The following is a 13,675-nucleotide window of genomic DNA, read 5'->3' as shown; positions in this document are numbered from 1 at the left end:
TCTTCATTACTGAAAAAAAAGAAAAGTAAAAAACATTTCATTACTATTTTCAAAATGGATTGAATTCCCCCAACAATGACTATGTGTTACCAATATATCCCTCTCAGTCCCACTGCAGCATATACTGTACCAGTGTGAAAGTAGGAAGGTACACAGTACCGGTAAAACAATACGTGCCGGTACTATGCACCATATGAATTATAAGGGGATGTAAATCTCCCAGTCTCTCTCCATATCCGCAACAGAGCGGGCTCCGGTCAGTGGCATGGATGCCCATATATGGGTATGCTCATATTTGGGCATCCCATGTCACTGACCGGAGCCGGCTCTGAGTATAGGGATATATGCGGAGACGCAGAGGTGCAAGGAAATGGGAGGAGGCACGGTGAGAAACAGGGAGAGACCACAGGAAGATAGAGGGCAACAACTTCCACAAGGTACTTGTATGGGTATAATTGTTTGTATTTTGTGCAGAGGGGGTAATTTCAGATAAAATACAATTCTCCACCCTCTACGAAACAATTCCACTTTGTTCAGTAAGCCAGAAAGTCTTGGTCCCATGTGGACTGAATTTAATGCAAATAAGGTCCTTAATACACAAGTAAAGAATAAAGTTACTTATTCTCTACTGTAAGAAGTGCCACATTGCCCACTATTTGGGTCCTGTGCCCAGATTGTGACCATGCATGGCAGAGGTGAGATTCCCCCAACTCCAATTTGCTACACTCTCCAAGAGAGATAATTGTGATCAGAGGTGGAACTAGGGGAGGGTGTGAGCAGGGTCACTGCCCAGGGAGTAACCTGACTGGGGGCACGGAAATCTCATTTAGTGCATATGTTGCGGCACTGCATTGATTGACCGGTCAATCTGCACTGCTGCCTGTCACAGTGACATCCTGATCGGGCACTGTGATCAGCTATAGCACTGACCCAGGTGAGATAGTTCAGCACTTTACAAGGAGGGAACAGATGTTGTGGGTGACAGATGCTGGAGGTAGGCCAAGACTGTTGGCCAGAGTAACGTGGAGACTTACTGCACTCTGCATGCCCATCCTCTCCCTGACATCAGGGGAAGGAAGTGGCCCTGGGGTGTGTGTAGGTATGCCAGATGTCAGTGTATGCATAAGTAAGTATGCCTGTGTAGTGGGAGGTGTAGGGGCGTTAAGCTGGAGGACTTAAAACAGGCACAAAAGCACATAGATACCTCTGATTATACCGCACCAAATGCTGATAATATCATGCTGTAGCTGCACTTTACAGAAGATGATGCAGATGTCATCATTGGTTGGTGGGTTCATTAAATCAATCCATCATATCATAACCACACTGTGCATATGATGTACTGAATCAGTAACACCAGGAAGACATCTCCATGTTAGGAGTAGAGTTGAAGTTAACAGAATATGTCCAGCACTGTGGTGTGTAGCCCATAAATAATAATTGTGCACATTACCAGAACAACATACTGTCAACTGCAAGATCATTTTGCTGCTTGTAGCGTATGCTCATCCTGTACAGTGTTGTAGTAGATCCGTCTCTTCAGTGTTCACTGCAACAAAAGTAAGACATTGCATTAATATTACAGACGTTTGGGGGCTGAAATCTCACTTCGCTGCGGACAATTTCCCTTTGCATAAGATTCTTGTGATTATGTCAATGATGATCAATAACTGCATCATAACACAGCCGCTCTATACAGAAGATGTACTTGCTCTCAATGGTCATGGAGGTAATACGTCACACAATGTACAGATATAGCAAGGATTATTTCTCCCACTGGTGCATTATGGCATTATGATGGGAAATGTTGTGAGATTCTGCATTATCAGCATCACTGAATCTTTTGGAAATTAAGTGATATTCTATGTTTTAATGCAATATTATGGATGATCAGCCGGTAAAATAATAATAGCTTGCTGTATCTGTAGCCATGCTCTACCCATGATGTGCTGAACCAATGACTGCAGAGAGATTCAGAGTGGTAAACATGACTGGAACGCATCTCTGAATAATGGGCAGCAAAGCAGTGCAGAATAGGAGGTGAAAGTATTTAAAATGGAAGATCCTTAGCAGCTGTGTGGGGAGTAGACAGTACAGACTGACCAAGTAAATGGTAAAAGGAGTAACTTCAACATTACTTGGCTTTGTTCTCCACATTGAAGCTTTCCTCCTCTTTAAATCACTAATACTGATGCCATGTGTAACCTGTACTGAGAGTTATATAATCTACTGGCCTAGATGAAACCATATGATGCAAACAGGATCCATCCCACTCCAGATTCATAGAATTGAACCACCTCAACCTTTCATAACAATCACATAGAACTGCAGCTGTGCGCTACTGCACATGTTCTTGTTATGAATGGTAGTAGATGTGGTCCTTGGGTCTTTACTTCATACTGTAGCCACCCTCTACTCATGATGTATTGAATCAACGAAAACTTGCATGGTTCAGATCACAGGAAGGGGTAGAGTAGAGATGAAAATATTCAATGTGAAACCCGTAGCAGCCGGATTGTGTGGAGTCAATAAAACGACAAATACTAAATGGTAAATGAGAAATATACACATTGCTTATCTGTCTCTGTGTAGTAATTTTCCTTCTCTTCAACTGTCCTTCAAATTTTCTCTTTTGCAAGAAAAGGAACACATGGCTTCAATATTCACTTCTGTTCTGCAGTCATCCCTCCTGAAATAAAAGTTAAGCATTGCATTGTTATTATGATAATACATACAATAAACCTTGCTCCAAACCATTTGATGCAAAGCAAATCCACCTCCCACCCACAGCTGTGCTCCTTCTAGAGCATGCATGTCAAACTCCAGTCCTCGAGGGTCCCAAACAGGCCAGGTTTTCAGTAGGGATATCCTGAAAACCTGGCCTGTTTGCTGCCCTCGAGGACTGGAGTTTGACATCCTTGTTCTTGAGCTTCTACCACGCAAGTCATCCATGTGAGTGACACTGTACTGCAGTCCTGGTCTGCACACAATCTACTGAATCAATGACATCACACTGTAAAGGCAATCTACAAGATGTATTAGTTGTCCACACTTCCGAAATGTTACTTTTATGTCCAAATCACTTATTCCCATGACCTGATATTTGTATTTGTTATTTATAGGATTGTCACAAAGAGTTGATGAGGTCACCAAATGATAGTATGTAGAGAGAAAGAGAGATCTCAGAACAGAGCCCTGATGTATACCCACAGACAGATCAATAGAAGACGAAGACATGTTAGCAACAGAGATGGAGAATGTGTGACAGGAAAGTTATGATGAAAACCAGGATAGAACTGTGTTACGGATACCAAGAGAGAGTTTAGAATATGAAGGAGGAGAGTGATTGAGAGCATCAAACGCAGCAGATAGATCAAGTAGGATTAGTAGGGAAAAGTGACCTTGGGAATTTGCTTTAAGCACAGTCTGTAGAACGAGCTGTACGAAAGGCAGGTTGTAAAGGATCCAGGAGGGAATGTGATTTAAGAATGTTGACATTCTAGCAATTAGGAGACAAACAGCAGGAGGGATACAGGGCGGTAGTTAGTAAGGCACATAGGGTGTAGGTTGTTTCTGAGAAAAGGGTGACCACTACAGGCTTAAAGTAAGAGGGTAAAGAGCCAGAGAATAGGGAGGAATTGAAGATGTGGGTGAGAGTGGGGACTAAGAGATGCAGTAAGGTGTGAGGGGATACGATCTAGAGGGCATGTGGTAGAGGGAGAAGAGAAGATGATTAGCTTCCAGCTCTGTAAGAGAAGAAAAGGAGTCAAATGCAGAAGGAGAATTAGGTAGAAGGAGAGAAGGGGGAAGGGACAGAAGGAATCTCCTTGTGGGTGGCATCCACCTTGCCTCTGAAGTAGTCAAATGCTTGAGGAGAAGTGAAGGAAGGATGGCAAGTGTGAGAAGAAGGTTAGTGGAGGGAGTCAAATACAGGGGAAAAAAGACAGCGTAAATTAAATTTGTGTGTTGATGAATGTGGAAAAAAAAGTAGTGTGGTTTGGCCCCAGAGAGCAGCTTTATACAGGACTGGAGACATTTTTACTGTAGAAAAATCAAACATCAAGTGTGAGATTTCCTTCATAGGCATTAAGAACAGTGAGTGGAAGTGTGATGAACATGTTTGGGAATTTAGCCAAGGGTGTGGGTTAGAGGGACGTGTGTGTCAGAGCTTGAAGGGGCATATAGAGGATAGCATTGTAAGAGTTAATAAGATTGTCAGTTTAAGCAGAAAGAGAGAGAGAGAGCAGAGAGGTTAGAGTAGATGTCAGAGGAGAGTTTAATTAAGCAGAGGAAAATCAGTGGGACAGGTAAGATGGGGTGAGGGGAATGACTGATTGTGAATAATGAGAGCAGAAGAGGTCATGTACAACTAGAGCCTTGTTAGTCAGAGAACGGACATTCCAGAGGGCATAGGAGAAGGGAAGAGAAAAGTAAGGAAAGGAATGTGGATTACATTAGATAGGTTAACACTCTTAGCAGGGAGGCAGAGGCAGGGAGACCCGATGTGTATATGAGCAGGTTCAAGATTATAAGAGATATCCCACACATCAGCAAACATAGAAGGAGACACAGAGATAGGTGTAGAGAGAGACAGAGATAGCTCTATGTAGAGAGAGAGGGACGTAGAGAGAATGAGACAGATAGGCGCAGAGAGAGGGGGTGCAGAGAGAGAGGGGGTGCAGAGAGAGAGGGGGTGCAGAGAGAGAGGGGGTGCAGAGAGAGAGGGGGCGCAGAGAGAGAGGGGGCGCAGAGAGAGAGGGGGCGCAGAGAGAGAGGGGGCGCAGAGAGAGAGGGGGCGCAGAGAGAGAGGGGGCGCAGAGAGAGAGGGGGCGCAGAGAGAGAGGGGGCGCAGAGAGAGAGGGGGCGCAGAGAGAGAGGGGGCGCAGAGAGAGAGGGGGCGCAGAGAGAGAGGGGGCGCAGAGAGAGAGGGGGCGCAGAGAGAGAGGGGGCGCAGAGAGAGAGGGGGCGCAGAGAGAGGGGGCGCAGAGAATAGGATGTACATGAGTGCTTTTCATTGAGCAGTGCAGAAATAGCTGCAATAGAGGTCTGTACAAATGGTGCAGTGTGTAGACACATGCAAAGGTAGGGGAAGGAAAGAGGAGAACATGTGGATAAAAGCAGGAGTGTGGAAGTTAGAGAAATTAGAAAAGTTTAACAGAAAAGTGAGGAAACAGCAAGCAGAGAGAACAAGAGAGAGGTTACATTGGGATGACGTTCTGTGGTAGAGAGAAAATGCTAGGAGAGAGCTTTCAAATATTAGAGGACATGACTTGAGGGAGCAAATGTATAAATCAAAACCTGAGGGGGAGGTATAGCACGAAAGCTTGCACAGCAGATTATAGTCTTAAAGTTGCGTGTACCTCTCAGGGCATTCAAGAAGGTAAATTCTCACAAGTGCAGAGTTCATGATGAAATGCTGAATCCAGTTCCCCTCCAATTTAATTTTAATATAACTTATCCATTCTTCATTACTGCAAAAAGCAAACAAAACAAAACCACATTGCATTACTATTTTCAAAATGGATTGAATGGCATATTCAACAGTGACTGTGTGATGCCAATATTCCCCACTCACTCGTAGTGAAGCACATATTGTACTAGTGTTGAAAGTAGGCCGGTAGTGTCAGGTACGCAGTACTGATAAAACAATAAGTGCCCGTCGTAAGTACCAGCTCCGCAACAGTGCGGGCATCACATTAGTGACGTGGATGAACATATATGGATAAGCCCATATTAAGGCATCACGTGACCAGAGCCGTCACTGACTGGGTATAACGTAAAGACGCAGGGAGATGCAAGGAAAGGGAGGGAGAGAGACAGGGAGAAGATGTGAAACGGAGGAAGGCACGGATGGAGGGAGTTCTTCCGAGCTTCTGCGGGCCTCTCTCTTTCACTGGTGCATGCCGGGAGCTGGTCCCAACATCCACAAAGTGTGTGTGTATTATTGGTTGTATTTTATGGGGGTAGGAGGGTAGTGTGTATATTGTGTGTGTGGGAGTATTATATTGTGTGTAGAGGTGCAGAGGAGAGTACTAGATTGTGTATCTTGTGTAAGGGTGTTGTGTATATTGTGTTTGGAGCTATAATATTATTGGGGAGATTAGTATTGAGGAGGTATTATAGTGTGTATTGTGGGGAGTATTAGTGTGTGTATTGTTTGTGGGTGACAGATGCTGGGGGTATGCAGCAATCCCTGCACTGAGGTCCGAGGCGGCTCTGCATCGCTCGCACGCACTGTGGACGACCAAGCATGTGCCCATGATAATCATGGCCTTAGAGGGATGAGAGTGTCAGAGCCTAGAAGGGGTATATATATAATGGAGGAGGGAGGAGGAAGGAGGAGGAGGGAGGAGGAGATGATAGCATTGTAAAAGTTAACAAGATAGTTAGTTTAAGCAGAAAGTGAGGAGAGGTTAGAGATAAGGGTAGATGTCAGAGGAGAGAGTTCAATTAAGCTGAGGTATCGAGTAGGACAGGGGTGAGGGGAATGAGAGGTGGTGGATGATGAGAGCAGAAGAGGTCATGTACAAATAGACCTTGTTAGTCAGAGAGCAGTCATTCCAGAGGGCACGTGAGAAGTGAAGAGTAAAGTGAGACATGGAATGTGGATTACATTAGATGGGTTAATACGCTTAGCAGGGAGGTGGAGAGAGAGAGGCAAGAGGCAGAGAGTGGTGCAGGGGTTGAGGAAGAGATGTTGCATGTACCTTATCAGAACATTAAAGAACATCAATTCACACTGGTGCAGAGTTGATGATGAATCCAGTTCACCTCCAATTCAATTTTAACAGAAATGTTTCATTCTTCATTACTGAAAAAAAAGAAAAGTAAAAAACATTTCATTACTATTTTCAAAATGGATTGAATTCCCCCAACAATGACTATGTGTTACCAATATATCCCTCTCAGTCCCACTGCAGCATATACTGTACCAGTGTGAAAGTAGGAAGGTACACAGTACCGGTAAAACAATACGTGCCGGTACTATGCACCATATGAATTATAAGGGGATGTAAATCTCCCAGTCTCTCTCCATATCCGCAACAGAGCGGGCTCCGGTCAGTGGCATGGATGCCCATATATGGGTATGCTCATATTTGGGCATCCCATGTCACTGACCGGAGCCGGCTCTGAGTATAGGGATATATGCGGAGACGCAGAGGTGCAAGGAAATGGGAGGAGGCACGGTGAGAAACAGGGAGAGACCACAGGAAGATAGAGGGCAACAACTTCCACAAGGTACTTGTATGGGTATAATTGTTTGTATTTTGTGCAGAGGGGGTAATTTCAGATAAAATACAATTCTCCACCCTCTACGAAACAATTCCACTTTGTTCAGTAAGCCAGAAAGTCTTGGTCCCATGTGGACTGAATTTAATGCAAATAAGGTCCTTAATACACAAGTAAAGAATAAAGTTACTTATTCTCTACTGTAAGAAGTGCCACATTGCCCACTATTTGGGTCCTGTGCCCAGATTGTGACCATGCATGGCAGAGGTGAGATTCCCCCAACTCCAATTTGCTACACTCTCCAAGAGAGATAATTGTGATCAGAGGTGGAACTAGGGGAGGGTGTGAGCAGGGTCACTGCCCAGGGAGTAACCTGACTGGGGGCACGGAAATCTCATTTAGTGCATATGTTGCGGCACTGCATTGATTGACCGGTCAATCTGCACTGCTGCCTGTCACAGTGACATCCTGATCGGGCACTGTGATCAGCTATAGCACTGACCCAGGTGAGATAGTTCAGCACTTTACAAGGAGGGAACAGATGTTGTGGGTGACAGATGCTGGAGGTAGGCCAAGACTGTTGGCCAGAGTAACGTGGAGACTTACTGCACTCTGCATGCCCATCCTCTCCCTGACATCAGGGGAAGGAAGTGGCCCTGGGGTGTGTGTAGGTATGCCAGATGTCAGTGTATGCATAAGTAAGTATGCCTGTGTAGTGGGAGGTGTAGGGGCGTTAAGCTGGAGGACTTAAAACAGGCACAAAAGCACATAGATACCTCTGATTATACCGCACCAAATGCTGATAATATCATGCTGTAGCTGCACTTTACAGAAGATGATGCAGATGTCATCATTGGTTGGTGGGTTCATTAAATCAATCCATCATATCATAACCACACTGTGCATATGATGTACTGAATCAGTAACACCAGGAAGACATCTCCATGTTAGGAGTAGAGTTGAAGTTAACAGAATATGTCCAGCACTGTGGTGTGTAGCCCATAAATAATAATTGTGCACATTACCAGAACAACATACTGTCAACTGCAAGATCATTTTGCTGCTTGTAGCGTATGCTCATCCTGTACAGTGTTGTAGTAGATCCGTCTCTTCAGTGTTCACTGCAACAAAAGTAAGACATTGCATTAATATTACAGACGTTTGGGGGCTGAAATCTCACTTCGCTGCGGACAATTTCCCTTTGCATAAGATTCTTGTGATTATGTCAATGATGATCAATAACTGCATCATAACACAGCCGCTCTATACAGAAGATGTACTTGCTCTCATTGGTCATTGAGGTAATACGTCACACAATGTACAGATATAGCAAGGATTATTTCTCCCACTTGTGCATTATGGCATTATGATGGGAAATGTTGTGAGATTCTGCATTATCAGCATCACTGAATCTTTTGGAAATTAAGTGATATTCTATGTTTTAATGCAATATTATGGGTGATCAGCCGGTAAAATAATAATAGCTTGCTGTATCTGTAGCCATGCTCTACCCATGATGTGCTGAACCAATGACTGCAGAGAGATTCAGAGTGCTAAACATGACTGGAACGCATCTCTGAATAATGGGCAGCAAAGCAGTGCAGAATAGGAGGTGAAAGTATTTAAAATGGAAGATCCTTAGCAGCTGTGTGGAGAGTAGACAGTACAGACTGACCAAGTAAATGGTAAAAGGAGTAACTTCAACATTACTTGGCTTTGTTCTCCACATTGAAGCTTTCCTCCTCTTTAAATCACTAATACTGATGCCATGTGTAACCTGTACTGAGAGTTATATAATCTACTGGCCTAGATGAAACCATATGATGCAAACAGGATCCATCCCACTCCAGATTCATAGAATTGAACCACCTCAACCTTTCATAACAATCACATAGAACTGCAGCTGTGCGCTACTGCACATGTTCTTGTTATGAATGGTAGTAGATGTGGTCCTTGGGTCTTTACTTCATACTGTAGCCACACTCTACTCATGATGTATTGAATCAACGAAAACTTGCATGGTTCAGATCACAGGAAGGGGTAGAGTAGAGATGAAAATATTCAATGTGAAACCCGTAGCAGCCGGATTGTGTGGAGTCAATAAAACGACAAATACTAAATGGTAAATGAGAAATATACACATTGCTTATCTGTCTCTGTGTAGTAATTTTCCTTCTCTTCAACTGTCCTTCAAATTTTCTCTTTTGCAAGAAAAGGAACACATGGCTTCAATATTCACTTCTGTTCTGCAGTCATCCCTCCTGAAATAAAAGTTAAGCATTGCATTGTTATTATGATAATACATACAATAAACCTTGCTCCAAACCATTTGATGCAAAGCAAATCCACCTCCCACCCACAGCTGTGCTCCTTCTAGAGCATGCATGTCAAACTCCAGTCCTCGAGGGTCCCAAACAGGCCAGGTTTTCAGTAGGGATATCCTGAAAACCTGGCCTGTTTGCTGCCCTCGAGGACTGGAGTTTGACATCCTTGTTCTTGAGCTTCTACCACGCAAGTCATCCATGTGAGTGACACTGTACTGCAGTCCTGGTCTGCACACAATCTACTGAATCAATGACATCACACTGTAAAGGCAATCTACAAGATGTATTAGTTGTCCACACTTCCGAAATGTTACTTTTATGTCCAAATCACTTATTCCCATGACCTGATATTTGTATTTGTTATTTATAGGATTGTCACAAAGAGTTGATGAGGTCACCAAATGATAGTATGTAGAGAGAAAGAGAGATCTCAGAACAGAGCCCTGATGTATACCCACAGACAGATCAATAGAAGACGAAGACATGTTAGCAACAGAGATGGAGAATGTGTGACAGGAAAGTTATGATGAAAACCAGGATAGAACTGTGTTACGGATACCAAGAGAGAGTTTAGAATATGAAGGAGGAGAGTGATTGAGAGCATCAAACGCAGCAGATAGATCAAGTAGGATTAGTAGGGAAAAGTGACCTTGGGAATTTGCTTTAAGCACAGTCTGTAGAACGAGCTGTACGAAAGGCAGGTTGTAAAGGATCCAGGAGGGAATGTGATTTAAGAATGTTGACATTCTAGCAATTAGGAGACAAACAGCAGGAGGGATACAGGGCGGTAGTTAGTAAGGCACATAGGGTGTAGGTTGTTTCTGAGAAAAGGGTGACCACTACAGGCTTAAAGTAAGAGGGTAAAGAGCCAGAGAATAGGGAGGAATTGAAGATGTGGGTGAGAGTGGGGACTAATCGATGCAGTAAGGTGTGAGGGGATACGATCTAGAGGGCATGTGGTAGAGGGAGAAGAGAAGATGATTAGCTTCCAGCTCTGTAAGAGAAGAAAAGGAGTCAAATGCAGAAGGAGAATTAGGTAGAAGGAGAGAAGGGGGAAGGGACAGAAGGAATCTCCTTGTGGGTGGCATCCACCTTGCCTCTGAAGTAGTCAAATGCTTGAGGAGAAGTGAAGGAAGGATGGCAAGTGTGAGGAGAAGGTTAGTGGAGGGAGTCAAATACAGGGAAAAAAAGACAGCGTAAATTAAATTTGAGTGTTGATGAATGTGAAAAAAAAGTAGTGTGGTTTGGCCCCAGAGAGCAGCTTTATACAGGACTGGAGACATTTTTACTGTAGAAAAATCAAATATCAATTGTGTGATTTCCTTCATAGGCATTAAGAACAGCGAGTGGAAGTGTGATGAACATGTTTGGGAATTTAGCCAAGGGTGTGGGCTAGAGGGACAAGTGTGTCAGAGCCTAGAGGGGGCATATAGATAGGAGGATAGCATTGTAAGAGTTAATAAGATTGTTAGTTTAAGCGGAAAGAGAGAGAGAGCAGAGAGGTTAGAGTAGATGTCAGAGGAGAGTTTAATTAAGCAGAGGCAAATCAGTGGGACAGGTAAGATGGGGTGAGGGGAATGACTGATTGTGAATGATGAGAGCAGAAGAGGTCATGTACAACTAGAGCCTTGTTAGTCAGAGAACGGACATTCCAGATGGCATAGGAGAAGGGAAGAGAAAAGTAAGGAAAGGAATGTGGATTACATTAGATAGGTTAACACTCTTAGCAGGGAGGCCCGATGTGTATATGAGCAGGTTCAAGATTATAAGAGATATCCCACACATCAGCAAACATAGAAGGAGACACAGAGATAGGTGTAGAGAGAGACAGAGATAGCTCTATGTAGAGAGAGAGGGACGTAGAGAGAATGAGACAGATAGGCGCAGAGAGAGGGGGCGCAGAGAGAGGAGGCGCCAAAAGAGGGGGCGCAGAGAGAGGGGGCCCAGAGAATAGGATATTAAAGAGTGCTTTTCATTGAGCAGTGCAGAAATAGCTGCAATAGAGGTCTGTACAAATGGTGCAGTGTGTAGACACATGCAAAGGTAGGGGAAGGAAAGAGGAGAACATGTGGATAAAAGCAGGAGTGTGGAAGTTAGAGAAATTAGAAAAGTTTAACAGAGGAGTGAGGAAACAGCAAGCAGAAAGAACAAGAGAGAGGTTACATTGGGATGACGTTCTGTGGTAAAGAGAAAATGCTAGGAGAGAGCTTTCAAATATTAGAGGACATGAATTGAGGGAGCAAATGTATAAATCAAAACCTGAGGGGGAGGTATAGCACGAAAGCTTGCACAGCAGATTATAGTCTTAATGTTGCGTGTACCTGTCAGGGTATTCAAGAAGTTAAATTCTCACAAGTGCAGAGTTCATGATGAAATGCTGAATCTAGTCCCCCTCCAATTTAATTTTAATATAACTTTTCCATTCTTCATTACTGCAAAAAGCAAACAAAACCAAACCACATTGCATTACTATTTTCAAAATGGATTGAATGGCATATTCAACAGTGACTGTGTGATGCCAATATTCCCCACTCACTCGTAGTGAAGCACATATTGTACTAGTGTTGAAAGTAGGCCGGTAGAGTCAGGTACGCAGTACTGATAAAACAATAAGTGCCCGTCGTAAGTACCAGCTCCGCAACAGTGCGGGCATCACATTAGTGACGTGGATGAACATATATGGATAAGCCCATATTAAGGCATCACGTGACCAGAGCCGTCACTGACTGGGTATACGTAAAGACGCAGGGAGATGCAAGGAAAGGGAGGGAGAGAGACAGGGAGAAGATGTGAAACGGAGGAAGGCACGGATGGAGGGAGTTCTTCCGAGCTTCTGCGGGCCTCTCTCTTTCACTGGTGCATGCCGGGAGCTGGTCCCAACATCCACAAAGTGTGTGTGTATTATTGGTTGTATTTTATGGGGGTAGGAGGGTAGTGTGTATATTGTGTGTGTGGGAGTATTATATTGTGTGTAGAGGTGCAGAGGAGAGTACTAGATTGTGTATCTTGTGTAAGGGTGTTGTGTATATTGTGTTTGGAGCTATAATATTATTGGGGAGATTAGTATTGAGGAGGTATTATAGTGTGTATTGTGGGGAGTATTAGTGTGTGTATTGTTTGTGGGTGACAGATGCTGGGGGTATGCAGCAATCCCTGCACTGAGGTCCGAGGCGGCTCTGCATCGCTCGCACACACTGTGGATGACCAAGCATGTGCCCATGATAATCATGGCCTTAGAGGGATGAGTGTGTCAGAGCCTAGAAGGGGCATATATATGATGGAGGAGGGAGGAGGAGGAGGGAGGAGGAGGAGGGAGGAGGAGGAGATGATAGCATTGTAAAAGTTAACAAGATAGTTAGTTTAAGCAGAAAGTGAGGAGAGGTTAGAGATAAGGGTAGATGTCAGAGGAGAGAGTTCAATTAAGCTGAGGTATCGAGTAGGACAGGGGTGAGGGGAATGAGAGGTGGTGGATGATGAGAGCAGAAGAGGTCATGTACAAATAGACCTTGTTAGTCAGAGAGCAGTCATTCCAGAGGGCACGTGAGAAGTGAAGAGTAAAGTGAGACATGGAATGTGGATTACATTAGATGGGTTAATACGCTTAGCAGGGAGGTGGAGAGAGAGAGGCAAGAGGCAGAGAGTGGTGCAGGGGTTGAGGAAGAGATGTTGCATGTACCTTATCAGAACATTAAAGAACATCAATTCACACTGGTGCAGAGTTGATGATGAATCCAGTTCACCTCCAATTCAATTTTAACAGAAATGTTTCATTCTTCATTACTGAAAAAAAAGAAAAGTAAAAAACATTTCATTACTATTTTCAAAATGGATTGAATTCCCCCAACAATGACTATGTGTTACCAATATATCCCTCTCAGTCCCACTGCAGCATATACTGTACCAGTGTGAAAGTAGGAAGGTACACAGTACCGGTAAAACAATACGTGCCGGTACTATGCACCATATGAATTATAAGGGGATGTAAATCTCCCAGTCTCTCTCCATATCCGCAACAGAGCGGGCTCCGGTCAGTGGCATGGATGCCCATATATGGGTATGCTCATATTTGGGCATCCCATGTCACTGACCGGAGCCGGCTCTGAGTATAGGGATATATGCGG

General features: G+C 44.0%; 1 long non-coding RNA gene across 1 annotated transcript; it reads right to left on the bottom strand.

The window, feature by feature from the left end:
- Positions 1-9,377: 9,377 nt before the first annotated feature.
- Positions 9,378-13,335, bottom strand: LOC142477495 (uncharacterized). Its single transcript, XR_012792432.1, has 3 exons — positions 13,231-13,335; positions 11,876-11,986; positions 9,378-9,491 (listed from the first exon to the last, which is right to left on the bottom strand). It is a non-coding gene; the product is annotated as an uncharacterized LOC142477495 (long non-coding RNA).
- Between the last annotated feature and the right edge of the window lie 340 nt (positions 13,336-13,675).

Source organism: Ascaphus truei, unplaced genomic scaffold (genome assembly GCF_040206685.1).
Source record: "Ascaphus truei isolate aAscTru1 unplaced genomic scaffold, aAscTru1.hap1 HAP1_SCAFFOLD_2149, whole genome shotgun sequence".
In the NCBI taxonomy this organism is placed as follows: domain Eukaryota; kingdom Metazoa; phylum Chordata; class Amphibia; order Anura; family Ascaphidae; genus Ascaphus; species Ascaphus truei.
This window is presented reverse-complemented; position numbering and strand designations above follow the sequence as displayed.